At 46.4% G+C, this 16377-nt stretch overlaps 1 protein-coding gene across 2 annotated transcripts in view; it reads left to right on the forward strand.

Annotated features, from left to right (window-relative positions):
• The first annotated feature begins 826 nt into the window (after positions 1–826).
• DDX4 (DEAD-box helicase 4) overlaps positions 827–16377 on the forward strand; it is a 267888-nt gene continuing 252337 nt past the window's right edge. For both annotated transcript variants that reach the window (XM_040339469.1, XM_040339474.1), the window contains exon 1: positions 827–917. The gene's annotated coding sequence lies outside the window, so the exon portion shown is untranslated. The remainder of the gene's footprint in view (positions 918–16377) is intronic.

Raw genomic sequence — 16377 nt, forward strand, 5'->3', positions numbered from 1 at the left:
TAAGCCAGATTTACAGCTCAGGTACTTTTTCAAACATGCAGGCTAGGTTCACTCTATGAATCGCCTAGGAATGCACACCGCGTTCCTGTGCGATTCCGTGTGAAGAGATTTGAGCCCATTCATTCTGACTGGCCTCAAATCGCACCAAAGCAGTGCATGAACTACTTTTGGAAACGCGCTGCAACCGGATCGCATGATACTTTTGTACCATATGATCCCATGCAGGCAAACACACTGATACCTGCTGCAGATCTCAAGGGCAGTGCATTTTGAACATGATGCGGAAAATATGCGTGGTTAGTACAATCCGGGGTTCAGATGTGAAGAGGGGACGTAGAAAACAAGGGGAGTTCTATTTTTCTAATGTTATCAGGCTCAACTACAAATATTTCCCTTAATTCGCACCTGAACCAAAAACGCACAAGACTCTTTTCAAAACTGCCCCATGACCGCCCAGGACATGTGTGTGAGCCAGCTCCATTGAAAGCCAGTCACATTCATTATGCGAATTAGACGCAGTTAAAAATGCAACCAATTCGCATAAATGTGAACCCAGGCTGAGGCCTACAAACTATCATCTCCTGAGCCAAAATCATTCATCTCCATAATGTATTTTTTGGTTTAAAGAACTAGAAAAACACAAAGGTCACTCTCCAATCATGCGGCCATTTCAGCCACGTGATATATTATCTTCTCTGTCAGGCAGAAATCTATCTACCTGACCATAGCACCCCCCTCCCAAGGCGGGAAAGTGCAAAGCCGTGATTGGGTAAGGGCTGTGGGTACCATCCCTCCATCCAAGTCTACTTTAGAGGGCCGGAGTCGTTTGTTCCGCCCAGTTAACGCCCATCTGGCTGCTCTTCGTGTGAGGAAGAAGTCAGTCCCCGGCGGTGTCTGTGAGGAGAGGACGTGTGCAGGTGAGTGCGGAGCGCCGGACTATCTGGGCGCCATATATGTGGTTTCCTTTACTAAGTTATGTGATTTAGAGTTCTCAATGGGTTGTTACATTAAGGTGAGTGCTGGGCAGGGGTGTGAGGTAAAATTTCGGGGTTGTCATGTGCCGTGAGCGAATAGTAATGGCGGTTGGGGGTTGTGCGGAGTTCCAAATCGTTGGCTGTCGCGTGTCTGGCCTTTCTATCACATTGTATGGCGTTCTATGATAACGGTTTTGTGCGGAGAGCGGACATCGCCTCCCCGCCGGGCCTGTCCGCATGGGATCCCCCATTACTGGAGTTAAGACATCAGACAGTTGCAAATCCATGGGTTGATATTTGGGGCTCTGAATCTTTAACTTTCCATAGTAAAATCATACCGAATTGGGGTGTGACACATCTGCATTGTAAACTTATTGGTCAAATGGGAGATTTTGTTTTTAACCCGTTTAGTAGTTTAAAAATGTCAGTTTGTAGCCAATGGGTTGATATTTGGGGTTCTGCATCTTTAACCACTTGTCGCCCGCCAATGTATTTTTATAGCAGTAATCGCTGTATAAGTGTGAATGGTCCCAAAAATGTGTTGTCTGACGCAATATCGCCATCACGATAAAAATCGATGATCGCTGCCATTACTAGTAAAATAATAAAAATACTATAAGTCTATCCCCTATTTTGTAGACCATATAACTTTTACCCAAACCAATCAATATATGCTTATTGCAATTTTTTTTTTTTCCCTTACCAAAAATATGTAGAATAATGCGTATCGGCCTAAACCGAGGAAAACATTTGTTAAAAAAAGATTTATTGCAAAAATATTGTTTTTTTTATTTTTCAAACTTGTCCCTCTTCTGTTTATAGCGCAAGAAATAAAAACCACAGAGGTGATAAAATACCATCAAAAGCTCTATTTGTGGGGAAAAAATTATAAAAATGTAATTTGGGTACAGTGTTGTCATTCAAAGTGTGACAGCGCTGAAAATTGGTCTGGGCAGGAAAGGGGTGAAAGTGCCCAGTAGTAGATGCACGATTCTGGGAAAAATGATTATCGCGATTCTTTTGTATAAAATTAAGATCACAATTCTCTCAAGATTCTCCAAAAATTATTTAAAGCAGTTGTATACCCGCAACAAGTTTTTTTTTTTTACACCTGAAAGGCATAATGAGCTAGCATACTAGCTCATTATGAAATACTTGCCTTGGAATGAGGTGTGGAGAACTTACCTGGTCCACGCCGAGCGAGATGCATCTTGCCTCGGCGTGTCTTCCGGGTATCGCCGCTTCAGCTGTGGTTGGCTGGAGCGGCAATTTCGTCACTCCCGCGCAAATGCGCGTGGGAGACTTCATTCTGGCAAGGTCCGGCGGCTGCCGGGCCTTTAGCCGAGGATCCCCGCTGCGCATGCTCCGCTGCAATCAGCGGTGCATTACGAGGGGAATATCTCCTAAACCGTACAGGTTTAGGAGATATTCTTTATACCTACAGGTAAGCCTTATTATAGGCTTAAATGTAGGTAAAAGTGGTAGTACAGAGTTTACTACCACTTTAAAGGTATTTTCAACACAAAACGGAGCTTATGTGCTTGTACATCTGACGGACTGTTTACATGTTACATTTTAAAAGCTGCAGCAAACCTGCTGACCTTGCATGCTTGCGAATGTGAAAACACCTCTGATTTTCACATTTAAAGCGGATGTTCCGCCCAAAAAAAATATTAAAAGCCAGCAGCTACAAATACTGCAACTGCTGACTTTTAACCACTTCATTACTAAGCCTGTTTTTCAGATTCAGTGTTTACGAGACTAAAACAGTTTTTTTTGCTAGAATATTACTTAAAACCCCCAAACATTATATATATATATATTTTTCTAACACTCTAAAGAATAAAATTGCAGTCATTGCAATACTTTTTGTCACACCGTATTTGCGCAGCGGTCTTACAAGCGCACTTTTTTTGGAAAAAATTCACTTTTTTAAATTAAAAAATAACACAACAATAAATTTGGCCCAATTTTTTTATATATTGTGAAAGATAATGTTACGCCGAGTAAAATGATACCCAACATGTCACGCTTAAAAATTGCGCCCGCTCGTGGCATGGCGTCAAACTTTTACCCTTAAAAATCTTGATAGGCGACGTTTAAAACATTCTACAGGTTGCATTTTTTGAGTTACGGAGTAGGCCTAAGGCTAAAATTATTGCTCTCGCTCTAACGATCGCGGCGATACCTCACTTGTGTGGTTTGAATACGGTTTTCATATGTCGGCGCTACTCGCGTATACGTTCGCTTCTACGCGCGAGCTCGTCGGGACGGGGCGCTTTAAAAAAATTTTTTTTTGCTTTTCGCATTTATTTTTACTTATTTTACAATTTTTAACACTGAAAAAAAAAAAAAAAAAAAAATATCACTTTTATTCCTATTACAAGAAATGTAAACATCCCTTGTAATAGAAAAAAGCATGACAGGTCCTCTTAAATATGAGATCTGGGGTCAAAAAGACCTCAGATCTCATATTTGGGCTTAAATGCAAAAAAAAAAAAAAAAATTGGAAATGTTATTTTTTTCAAATGACAAAAAAAAGTCTCTTTAAGAGGCTGGGCGGGACTGACGTTTTGACGTCACTTCCGCCCAGCAGAGCTATGGGGGACGGGCGAAGGAGATTTTTCCTTCAGTCTCGTCCCCGCTCAGCTGCCGGATGGTCGCGATCCCCTCCGCCGCTACCGACGGCTCCGGTAAGCGGCGGAGGGCGCGGGACAGCGGCGGGAGGGGGGGGGGGCCCTCTCCCGCCACCGATAACGGCGATCTCGCGGCGAATCCGCCGCGGAGACCGCCGTTATCGTATACAGGACCGTCGGCACTAAAGATGGATACCTCAGTTGTGACAGCAGCTTCTGCCGTTACTGAGATATCCATCTTTAAAAACAGGACGTATTTTGACAATGGGCTGGAAAGCAAGTGGTTAATATTAGGACACTTACCTGTCCTGGAGTCCAGCGGCGTCCGCAGCAGAGCACGAGCGATCGCTAATCACCCTGCTGCTCCCCCCTCTATCCACGCTGAGGGAACCAGGAAGTGAAGCGCTGCGGCTTCACTGCCCGGTTCCCTGCGGCGCGAGTCGCGCCGCGCCCGCCGATTGGCTCCCGCTGTGTGCTGGGAGCCGAGTGTTCCCAGCACACCACGGGGGTGCGACGGGATGTGACGCAATGCCCGTCTTTTGCCCGTGAATGCTGGGCCGGAAGTGGGTGCAAATACCTGTCTTTAGACAGGTATCTGCACCCCCCTCCCCCCTGAAAGGTGTCAAATGTGACACCGGAGGGGGGAGGGTTCCGATCAGCGGGACTTCACTTTAGGGTGGAGAACCGCTTTAACTAAGGTGTCCGTTTATGAAGCAGTGAATTCTATTCACTGCTTCGTTCTCCGGCTATCACAGTGAAGATTTTTCTCAAGTGGAGAAGATCGCTTCACCCGCGGAGGAGTGAAGTGATCTTCCAACACTTCCAACACTTCTAACACTGGAGAACGGCCCCTGATACTGGAATCTCGTGAGACTTTACGAGATTACAGTACCAGAAATTCACAGAAACACTGAGATGTCAGTTTATTGAGCGGTGATAAAATATCACCACTCATTACACTGACAGACCGCGTGGTCAATGTAATTAAAATAACGAGTCCCCCTACATAATATATATGTGTGTAATATATATAATGTATGTATGTATGTATATATATATATATAATGTGTGTATGTGTATGTGTATGTGTATGTGTATGTGTATATATATATATATATATATATATATATATATATATATATATATATATATATATATAATGTGTATGTATATATATATATATGTGTATATATATGTGTGTATGTATATATATATATTACACATAAATATTACAGGGGTACATGGTTACAGTGTTGGGGGGTCTGAACGAGGTAGAAGGAAGTTAAAAATCTTCCTCCTTCCTCCTCAGAACCCCCGGGATTCTCTCTTCACTCCCCGCTTCACCAGCTCTGAGATGGTGAATCGGGGAGTGTGAATTCTGACACAGATCGCCAGTGAAGAGCTCAGATCTGGCCGTTTCTGAGACTTCTCTGTGTGAAGAGATAATCGGCGGGAGAACAAATTCAAACACTTCTCCCCCCGATTATCACTGTTTCATAAACTGTTTATGGGCTGTGATCACTGGTGATCCCTGGGATCACCGCTCTTCACTGCTTCATAAACGGACACCTGTATGTGAAAATCACAGGTGTTCTGTCACATTAGCAGGCATGTAAGGTTTGCTGCTGCTTTTAAAATGTAACATGTTGAAAACAGTCCGTCAGATTTACCAGGGGTTGACAAATTTGCTTGGAATCTAGGAGCCAGCTAAAAAAGTTAGGAGCCAGAAAACGCACCCCGTCCAGACGAGCTTGCGCGCAGAATCGAACACATACGTGAGCAGCGCCCGCATATGTAAACGGTGTTCAAACGCAATTTTGAAGCGTGACATGTTGGGTATGAATTTACTCTGCGTAACATTATCTTTCATAATATTAAAAAAAAAATGGGGATAACTTTACTGTTTTATTTTTTTAATTAAAAAAAGTGTAATTTTTTCCCAAAAAAGTGCGCTTGGAAGACTGCTGCACAAATACGGCATGACAGAAAGTATTGAAACAATCGCCATTTTATTCTCTAGGGCATGGGTGCTCAACCTGTGGCTCTCCAGCTGTTTCAGAACTACAATTCCCATGAGGCATTGCAAGCTATTGACTGTTACAAGCATGACTCCCAAAGGCAGAGGCATGATGGGACTAGAAGTTCTGCAACAGCTGGAGAGCCACAGGTTGAGCACCCATGCTCTAGGGTGTTAGGATAAAAAATATATATAATGTTTGGGGGTTCTAATTGGAGGGAAAAATGACATTAGAATTGCTGTTTAGAATTGCTGTTTAACTTGTAATGCTTAACTTGTAATACCAACGGCCACCACCAGATGGCGCCAGCTCACATCTGTTGGTAATAACTTGTAATACCAACTGCTCACCACCAGATGGCACCAGCTTCCAAACCAAGTCGCCAGGACACTATTTCTAGTCGCCATGGCGACCTGACGCCCGGGATTTGTCGATCCCTGGATTTACATATACTGTATTTAAGCACATAAGCTCCATTTCGTGTTGAAAATACCTGTGAAATCTAAAACTCTGTTGGGTGTAACAAGATATCCGCTTGCCCCCTTCTCGCTATAATTACTGTGCAGGAGTGTGGGGCAAGATGGCAGCGATGAAACAGCCGCCGCCGGTTGTACCAAGATGGCCTAGGCCGTAGCGGGGGACTTTCCTATGGCTGCACCCGAAAATCGCGGGTCATCCAGCCTGGAGATCGTGGGGGGGGGGCGGGGGTTGGTGAATCGAAATCGCGATTTTCTTACGATTAATCGTGCATCTCTACCCTGTAGGCAAGTGGTTACATTTCTACAGTAAAATCATACTGTATTGTAAATGTTAGGTGTGTGTATGTGACAACTCTGTATAATCATTAATTTACCGTATTTATTCGAGTATAACGCGCACACGTGTATAACGCGCACCCCTAATTTTCGATTAAAAATCGGTATAAAATTTTGTTTCACACCAAGCATTGTAATTGACAAAAAAACGTTGAATTACCGGTAACAATATTTATTTAAAATGCTTCAAAGTCAGATTCATCATCAGATACACTAGCTGCTAGCTGCTCGATTTCCGTGAATTTCAGCATGTTCAACAACTTTGAGCTTGAATGAAGCGTCATATGCAGAACGTTTTCTCTTGATACCCTGAGTTGCCATCTAACGGGTACCAGTATATCAATTAAAATATGAAGAACACTGAATTACGGTACGCAAAACACTGAATTGTACAAAAGCAGTGCTTACCGTAACATGTGGGCGAGGCGAGGAAATGAAGCGGCGACCATACAGCGGATAATAAGAATTCTCACCCCCAGTTCGGGCCGCCTACTGTACGCGACGTGGGGACGTTTTTTTTTCTTCGCCCTCGCGTACAGTGAGCGGCTGCAGCCCGGAAAAGGCGCAGTGCGAACTCACAATTCGCCTGCGCCCTCAATGGACCGGCCGCCACTGCCACCCCAGCCCTCGTTTATAACGCGCACCCAAACTTTGATTTCTTTTTTTGGTAGAAAATTTTGCGCGTTATACTCGAATAAATACGGTATATATTTCATTATGTTATATCTAGTTTTTCTGTGTTGTATGTCCAAAAAAAATTCTGATAGCATGACCACTGATTTGCAACTGTCGGGCTTGACTCCAGTTGTGGATTAGCGACGTCTTCATTACACAACTTTCTATACAAGTTCCACATTGATCCAGGGGTCAGAGAGGTCCATGGGGTGTCTATATGGAGGAAATCAGTAAAGGGAGATATTTCAGGTGCTGATAAAATCACCTCATGTAAATGGATGTTTGTTTTCTTACCTATGTGTCTTTTCTATTGGTTTAGTTGCTTGTATTTTTATGTTTTGTATTGCATAAAAATGTCATAAAAATACATTTAGGGGAACTTAAAATGGCACTTTGAGCAATACTTTTCTTGAAGCGTGTCTGAACCTAAAAGCAAACTTTTTATATTTAAATTTTTAGTACAAGTTTAACCAATTGCTGACTAGACCTTTTTCTATCATTTGTTGCTTGCAAGTTAAAAATCTATTTACATTTTTCTGCTAGACTATTACATAACCCCCCCCCCCCCAAAAAAAATAAAAATAGAAACAATATATATAATACAAATTGTGACCTGGCGCCTGGGGAAGCTTGGCCTGAAGAAGGCCGCAAAGCCGCGGCCTCAATTACTGCGCGGCAAGGGAGGTGGGGGCGCACGGAGACACAGGATACTCTGTGTGCCCCTGCGATCGCGGCGAGCCTGCGCCCGCCGGTCATTGAGGCCGCCGCATTGTGGCCGCCTGCAGGCCTAAGCTTCCTTCTGTGATCTGGCGCCCTAGAGAATAAAATGGCGGTCGTTGCAATACTTTCTGTAACACTATTTGCACAGCGGTCTTACAAGCGCACTTTTTTGGGGAAAAAATACACGTAAAAAAAAAAATAAGTCAACAGTTGGCCCAATTTTATTTTATATTGTGAAAGATAATGTTGCGCCGAGTAAATTGATATCCAACATGTCTTCATAATGGTCTTTGGGAAAGCTTGATTCTACCACACCTGAGAAATGTGTGATGTATATCACTCACACTTTATTTTTAGCAGAGAACCTAGAGAATAAAATTGTGGTTGAAATTTTTTTTTGTCAGTTTTTGCACAGCAGTTTTAAAACAATTTTTTTGGGGGAAAAAAAAAACTTACCCCAATTTTTTTTTATATGTAAAACAAGGCTCGACAAATCCCGGTCGCCATGGCGACTAGAAATAGCCTCCTGGTGACTTGGCTTGGAAGGTGGGCTAAAAAAAAGTTTTCTCTTATCGTCCATGGACGGACACAGCTCCTTAAATCTTGACAAGTGGGTTATGTTCCCTGTTTACAGGAGAGGACTAGGCAGAAACATGTTAAATAGTTAAATACATGTTACATTAACAGAGTTGAACAGCCCCGCCCAGGGGGCGGTCCCTCCAGACATAACCCTCCTCACTGCAGCTTGCAGCCTCAGTTTCGTTCTGCCTAGCAAAGGAGAAGGACGTATGGCTCCCTTTGGGCCCAGCGCCCTGAGGAGAAATTTTATTTTATTTTACTTTTTCTTGAAGAATCTTCTTTCAACTGTTGGCTGAGAGACAGGCTGGATAATATAGATCCTTGTAGTCTACTCAGTCCGACCAGCAAGCGTGGGCACACCTTTGCAAAGAGGCTTGGTCTGCCACGCCATACCCCATGACTCCTGGGGTGGCCGGTGAGCTTTGCTCCGAGGTCCACATATGACTGGGCTGTGGTGTTGTCTCACTCACAGTGGACCGGGCCGACAGCTACCTCCATTTCGGTTGTAGTTCTGTCAGGAATGTGTCAGCGAGTCCTCGCTTGGACGGGTAAGTACAGTCCCTCCTGCTTCGGTGGGTTGGTACGGCTGGGCATTCCTGGGGTTCGGGGGTCCCTTCCCCTTACTTCCCTGCTCCTTTCCCTTGCTGCATTGCTAACATTGCCGCTGTCAGGGGGGAGGGGGCCTTCCTGAGGGGACTGTGTTATCTGGCCTGTGTTTTTTCTTTTTTGTATTGGGCTTTCCTGTGAGGTAAAAAGCCCTGTGATGAGCACAGATGTTTATGATTGTACTTCAGCAGACGCTGACTGATTGGTGACACCTGTAACGGTTTTGCTTTTTATGCTGTATCTGTGTCTTATCCTTAAATAAAACAGCCCTATGAGGCTTTTCCTGTTTAAACACAGGTCCCTGCAAAAGTTACCTCACGGTTCTTTTCCTCTCACAGGCAGCGCTGGGCAGTCTCCTCCTGAGGGAGTCCCCTGGTTACCCCTGGTCAGTGCAGCAAGTGGATGAGAGGCCCTGAATAGGGCTCTAGGAGCTTTTGTCTATTTGTATGGACAGGTGTGCATATTATAATACACACTATATGTAAATATTGGAGTCAGTATCTGGGTCCTTCCCCACATGCTGGTGGTGGCAGCAGGTGTTAGCACCTGTGATTCCCACAGAGTTTTTATTGTTAGTCCTGGACACAGTTTGTGCCAGGGTGGGGGTGGACTGCGGGCGGGCGGTAAAAGAGTGCCCCCTTCCCCCGTTATCCCCTGGGGAATGCTCTGTTATGGAGCCATGGACTAGGTACCTAGTTAAAAAAAAAAAAAAGGCAGAATAAGGCATTTATGGGTGCGCTTTTTACTGCTGCAAGGGACTCTCCTAAGCTGCATAGTGCAGCTGGGTTTCCGCCGAGGGCTCGGTCTTTTTTGGATCACACAAATCAGACCGCTGTGTAGGTTTTTTCCTTCTGTGCCCTTCTTTGATAATTTCTGAGATGCGGAATGAGAAAAGCCACTGAGGGCTTTTGTAGTCCCTCACCGCTGGGCGGGAACCCCCGCTTGTATGGATCTGACTGATAGAAGATCCGAAGTACTGACCCGTTCCATGTTTACCATGCTGGGGTCTGGCTTGCGGCCTATTGTGGCCACTACACTGGTGTCTCAGTGGTCGCTGGCACTATTTTTTGGGAGGTTTTTCAATTACATTGAAAACTCCCATTGGCGCCCACTTTGTCGTAGCCACGCTATGGCGCAGCTTACATTGTGCTGGCCTTTTTCCTGTGGCCGCGTTCTGAACGCTCGGTGGCCATCTTGGAGTAGTCCTGACCCCTAGTGCTGTATACAACTCACAGAGTGAGCATTTTGCACCAGACAGTGGAGGAGCACCGACTCTCTCCTGAGGTTATTAGCCTAGCGGACCATCTGGTCCAGGGCCTCATATAGGTCTGTGATGCTTCATTGAATGCTGCGCCCTTGTTATCCAGGGCGTCTGTTTCAGAATGGTTTTATGCACACGGTGGTGTAGTGCTTAACTCCATTACTTGGCAGCAAAAGAGTCATTGGTTCGAATCTGCACACTGACGCCAATCTGCACACTGATGCCAATCTGCCTGGAGCTTGCATTGTCGCTCCCTGTGTCTGCGTGGGTTTCCTCCGGGTACTCCGGTTTCCTCCAAAGACATGTGTGCATACACCTACATAATATACATACACACTATGTGTGTGTATTATTTAGGGGCAACCCTCCCAGGCTGTCAAAGGCCCAGCTGGGGGACTAATCTGTCCCTGGGTGCATAAGCCGATCACGCCGGCACCCAAATCCTGCCAATGTATATAGCCTTCCCTCCCTGTCTCTAGGTGGGAGGGGCGGCTTGCAGGTTCACAATTCAGTGAAACCTCCCTGCTCTCCGACTAGTGGGTCTGCGAGGTGGTCTCTTCGGAGTACTAGATAGGGTTTCCTCCTATCCACAGAACAAAGTTCTGTCCTTGTGTCTTCCCCTCCCGGCCCGTCGGTCTGCCTTGGGCAGTGTGGGATTTGCTAAGCTGCAAGGTAATTTTACCTTTCCTGCAGGACGAGAGTTTTGGGGTTTTCTATGGGCCTCAGGCCCTAAATACCTTTGTGAACGTCGGGTAGTTCCGCATGGAATCCATTTGTTCGGTGGTAGCTGCGCTTCATCCGGGGGATGTCCTGACGTCCTCGGACATCAGGGACGCATACATGCATGTCCCGTTTTGCACATGTCACAGTGTTTTTTTTCTGTGCTTCGTGATGAGAGAAGGGTCTCTGTCAGCCTGTGGCCCTCCCTTTTGATCTGGCGTCAGCACCATGGGTTTTCAGCTAGGAGCTCGCACTTATTTGAATTTTGTTGGGACAGCGAGGCTTTGCCTCATTGGCTACTTTGACGACTTTCTTCTGAGAGCAGCTTCTGTCTCCTAACTAGTGGATGGGTTATTCCCATTCAGACCCTCCGAAGATTCGGGTGGATGTTAAACGTTTAGGCCAGAAAGTGTAGCTCAGTGGCAGCAAGCCTGCCCTCCATGTGTGCGACCCAGGGTTCAAATTATGGGCATGCTAGGTTCCGACTCAGCGTTGGAGTATCTAGTGTTGATCCAGACTCCTCAGTGGCAAAGGTCCTTCTTCCCCTGGAGAAATTGCAGACTCTTCAGTCTGCGGAGAAGGTATTGGCATCACGCAATCGGTCTTCTCTCCGGGCGCCTGCTGGTTCGGGGTCTGTGGGTAGCCTCCTTCAAGGTGGTACTGTATGCCCAGTTCCACACCCTGGTTTTCCAGTGGAACTACTGTCCAGGTGGTAAAAATCTCTTGTCTCTGAAATCATTAGATTCCTGTGCGCCACCTAGTCAGAGTCTCTCTGAGTTGGTGACAGAGATTCCCGACTCTTCGGTCCGGGAAGTTGTTCCTTCCTTCCAGTGGTCGGTGTTTACGAAGGATGCCAGCTCACGGGTTGTGAACCTGGAGGTTCACAAAACTGGGGGGTCCAGTCGGCCCTGAGTCGCTGGACTTGCGTGGACCTATGACCACACCTCCTTGAATGTGTCTGGTCTCGGTAGCTACCCAGGGTCGGGCCTGGCTAGTGCCTGGTGGGAGACCGCCTGGGAATACCAGGTGCTGTCTACTGTTCATTGTCCTACTATTTTAGGCGATCAGGCTATGCTTCTCCTTGTGGTCGACCGATCTGGTTTCAGCCGGACAACGCCACGGCCGTGGCTTCAGTCTACCATCAGGTATGCCGGCAGGTGGACTACTGGAGTCGCCAGATGCTGGACCAGGGCGACTGGTCTTTGTGCTTGGGGTGTTTCGGCTCCCTTGCAGGAGGTGAGCCTCACATGGCATGGATCTCCTGGCAGCTTGTCTCCGCCGCAAGGGTGTCAGTTAGTGGCCAGGTCTAGTGATCTTGTACAGACGCGTCAGTCGCGCTGGTGGCCCTGTGTTGTCTGTATCCGTGATTTTTTGCCATTCCTCCATGGTAGTTGCTTCCTCGGCCGCACCACAGAGTGGATGCTGAGGAGATCCCGATGATTCTAATCGCTCCAGATTAATCTCGGCGTCCTTGGTACGCTGATATCGGGCGCCTGGTAGCGGAGGCACCCTGGCGATTGCCAGGGCAGGAGGTTCCTGTCTCAAGGTCCCATACTTCCTCCTGTTGTACAGTCACTGACTTGCTTAACATGGTTATTGGAAGCCAGACTTTAGGTGACCAGGGTCTGTCTGACTCGGTCATCTCAACAGGGCACCGTAGTCTTCTTCCGGAGGATCTACCGTCGCACCTCTCTTGGTGCGAAGGGATGGAGTGACGTCCACGGGCGTACTCTCGGTGTCCAGGGTCCTGCTGTTTTTAAAGCTTGGATTGGATCTAAAAATTGCTTAAAGCACCGTTTGGGGGCAGATTTCAGTCTTGGCTGTGTTCTTTTAGTGGCCTTTTTGCGGCCCGTTCCCTGGTGGGTCCCCTTTTTTTGTGTGCAAGGGGTTTGCCTTATACTTTCCCCTCTTGGCCCATCTCTTCCCCCATGAGTTTTGACTCTGGTGCTCTTGGTTCTTCAGGAACCTTCCTTTTGGAAACATCAGAGAGATTTTCTCTTGACACTATCTCAGAAGGTGGCCCCTTTAGTGGCCTTTACCTCTGTTAGAGGGGTTTCTGAGTTGGCGGTCTTGTCTTGCAAGCCGCCATGCTTGATCCCCCATAAGGATTAGGTGATGGTGCGCCCGCGACCTTCCCTTCTTCCGAAGGAGGTTTCGGCCTTTCATACTTTAGGCGTGGTACGCGCTTTGCGGGTATACCAGCCTACTACGGCTCCATTTCGGAGCTTCTGACTCTCTTTTGTGTCGGTGTCTGGTCCACAAAAGGGCCTGGCGGTCTCGTCGACCACCATTTCTCGGTGGATCGGGCAGGCCGTCATACAGGCCTATGCTCCTAAGTGCGGGCCCCCCTTTCCGGTCACGGCACTTTCGACCAGGGCAATTGGTGCTTCCTGGGTTTTTTTTTTTTTTTTTTCGACATCATGCGTCGGTCTCACAGGTGTGCGAGGCGGCGATTTGCTCGTCCGTTCACGCTTTTTCCAGAACTTACATGGTTGCTGTGAGTGCATCTTATGATGTTTTTTTCAGCCGCTAGTTTTTGCCGGCGGCTGTTTAAAGTTGCACCTCCTCCGTTGAGGAGCTCTGCTTGTTTTGGGGTGAAGTTAAAATTGTTTTTACTGATATATTTCCCACCCCTCGTTTTTTGACACTGCTTGGGGACGTCCCACTTGTCAAGATTTAAGGAGCTGTGTCCGTCCATGGACGATAAGAGAAAATAGGATTTTTTGTACTCACCGTAAAATCCTTTTCTCTGAAGTCCATGGACGGACACAGCTCCCACCCCTCCTTTTTAGGTTTGTACTGCTTGTTACGAACTGAGGCTGCAAGCTGCAGTGAGGAGGGTTATGTCTGGAGGGACCGCCCCCTGGGAGGGGCTGTTCAACTCTGTTAATGTAACATGTATTTAACTATTTAACATGTTTCTGCCTAGTCCTCTCCTGTAAACAGGGAACATAACCCACTTGTCAAGATTTAAGGAGCTGTGTCCGTCCATGGACTTCAGAGAAAAGGATTTTACGGTGAGTACAAAAAATCCTATTATCTCTCCTACCCTTAAAAGCAAAAGATCAAAAAGAAATATATTAAGGGCCCTTTCACAGGGGCTATCCACCCGACGGACTCTGCCTTGCTTAGGGGGGGGGGGGGGGGGGGGGATTACTGTTGAGAGGGACCTGTCAGATCCCAGCTCTCCTCAATGAGGAGATTTGCCAGATAGATGGAAAAAACATGTTTACATGGCCAACGCCACTCCTCTTCAAGGGCATAGAGATCTAGCCATTGCTTAACTCTATGGAAAAAACCCTGCCAAAGCCGAATGGTTCCCGGAGCTATCGATTGGTAATGTTGGCCCGGAAACCACAAGAACGGGGGGCGCACTTCTCTAACCACTTAATCTTCCTATTTACGTTAATGGGAAAGCCGACTGCCTAATTAACCTCTTTCCCACCGGGCTTCTTTTTCAGATTCGGTGTTTACGAGACTAAAACATTTTTTTTTGCTAGAAAATTACTTAAAACCCCCAAACATTATATATATATTTTTTCTAACACCCTAGAGAATAAAATGGCAGTCATTGCAATACTTTTTGTCACACCGTATTTGCGCAGCGGTCTTACAAGCGCACTTTTTTTTGGAAAAAATTCACTTTTTTTAATAAAAAAATGACAACAATAAATTTGGCCCAATTTTTTTACATATTGTGCAAGATAATGTTACGCCGAGTAAAATGATACCCAACATGTCACGCTTAAAAATTGCGCCCGCTCGTGGCATGACGTCAAACTTTTACCCTTAAAATCTCGATAGGCGACGTTTATAAAATTCTACAGGTTGCATTTTTTGAGTTACAGAGGAGGTCTAGGGCTAGAATTATTGCTCTCGCTCTAACGATCGCGGCGATACCTCACTTGTGTGATTTGAACACCGTTTTCATATGCGGGCGCTACTCGCGTATGCGTTCGCTTCTGCGCGCGAGCTCGTCGGGGCGCTTTAAAAATTTTTTTTTTGTTTTCTTATTTCATTTTATTGATTTTATTATTTTTTACACTAAAATATAAAAAAAAAAAAATGATCACTTTTATTCCTATTACAAGGAATGTAAACATCCCTTGTAATAGAAAAAAGCATGACAGGTTCTCTTAAATATGAGATCTGGGGTCAAAAAGACCTCAGATCTCATATTTAGGCTTAAATGAAAGGAAAATTTGTCATTTAAAAAAATGACAAAAAAAAAATTGTCTCTTTAAGAGGCTGGGCGGGACTGACGTTTTGACGTCACTTCCACCCAGCAGAGCTATGAGGACGGGTGGGGGCCATCTTGCCCTCACTCAAGTCCTCACTCTCCAGGCGGCAGCATCGGATCTCCTCCGCTACCGACGGCTCCGGTAAGCGGCGGAGGGCGCAGAAAAGCGGCGGGAGGCCCTCCCGCCACCGATAACGGCGATCTCGCCGCGAATCCGCCGCGGAGACCGTCGTTATAGTTTACACGGCCGCCCGCTGAAAAGATGGATATCTCTGTTGTGATACAATACGCGGGTCGGGAAGTGGTTAAAGAAAAACCCCGACCATGGCAAATGGGGGTGGGTAAGGGTTAAACCACCTATCCTATGTTTGTTGCTGACATATAAGTAACATGTGTGCCAAGTTTCATGTTAATATCTTTAGCCGTTTGGACGTGATGCTGGAACATACATACACACACACACACGTTGAATTTTATATACACACACACACACACACACACACAACGGATCAAAAAACTCATGGTTCGGAACGTTCCTCAGATCAGTCATGGATCGGATAATTTTTCAGATTACACACCATATATAGTTCCCACTGTAATGTCCACATCCCCCCCCCCCCCCCACTGTAATATCCACATTTCCCTCCCCCCCACCATAATGTCCACATCTCCGACCCCCCCCCTGCTAACTGTAATGTCCACATCTCTCTCCCCCACGGTAATGTCCACATTTCCCCCGTCAGCGGGTCGCTCTGGGGAGCTCACCTAGGCCAAAGCTGCGGCCTTTCCTATGGCCGCAATCCACGGATCACATGGTGTGCCGATCCGAACGCAGTGACCCGTTCGGATCACGGTTCAATGATGATCCGTTGCACTCCTAACACACAGTGGGTACGGAAAGTATTCAGACCCCGTTAAATTTCGACATGTGGCGCCTCCGGTTCGGCTACTGCTGCCTCCATGGGATTTAAATCTGGTGCTCTCGGCGCTTCAGAAACCGCCATTTGAGAATATTAGAGAAATATCCCTATTGACACTCTGTCAGAAAGTAGCCTTTCTGATGGCGATTACGTCTGCCAGGAGGGTTTCTGAGTTGGCAGCCTTGTCTTGCAAGTCTCCCTACTTGATCCTCC

This window comes from Rana temporaria, chromosome 1, assembly GCF_905171775.1.
Source record: "Rana temporaria chromosome 1, aRanTem1.1, whole genome shotgun sequence".
NCBI lineage: Eukaryota > Metazoa > Chordata > Amphibia > Anura > Ranidae > Rana > Rana temporaria.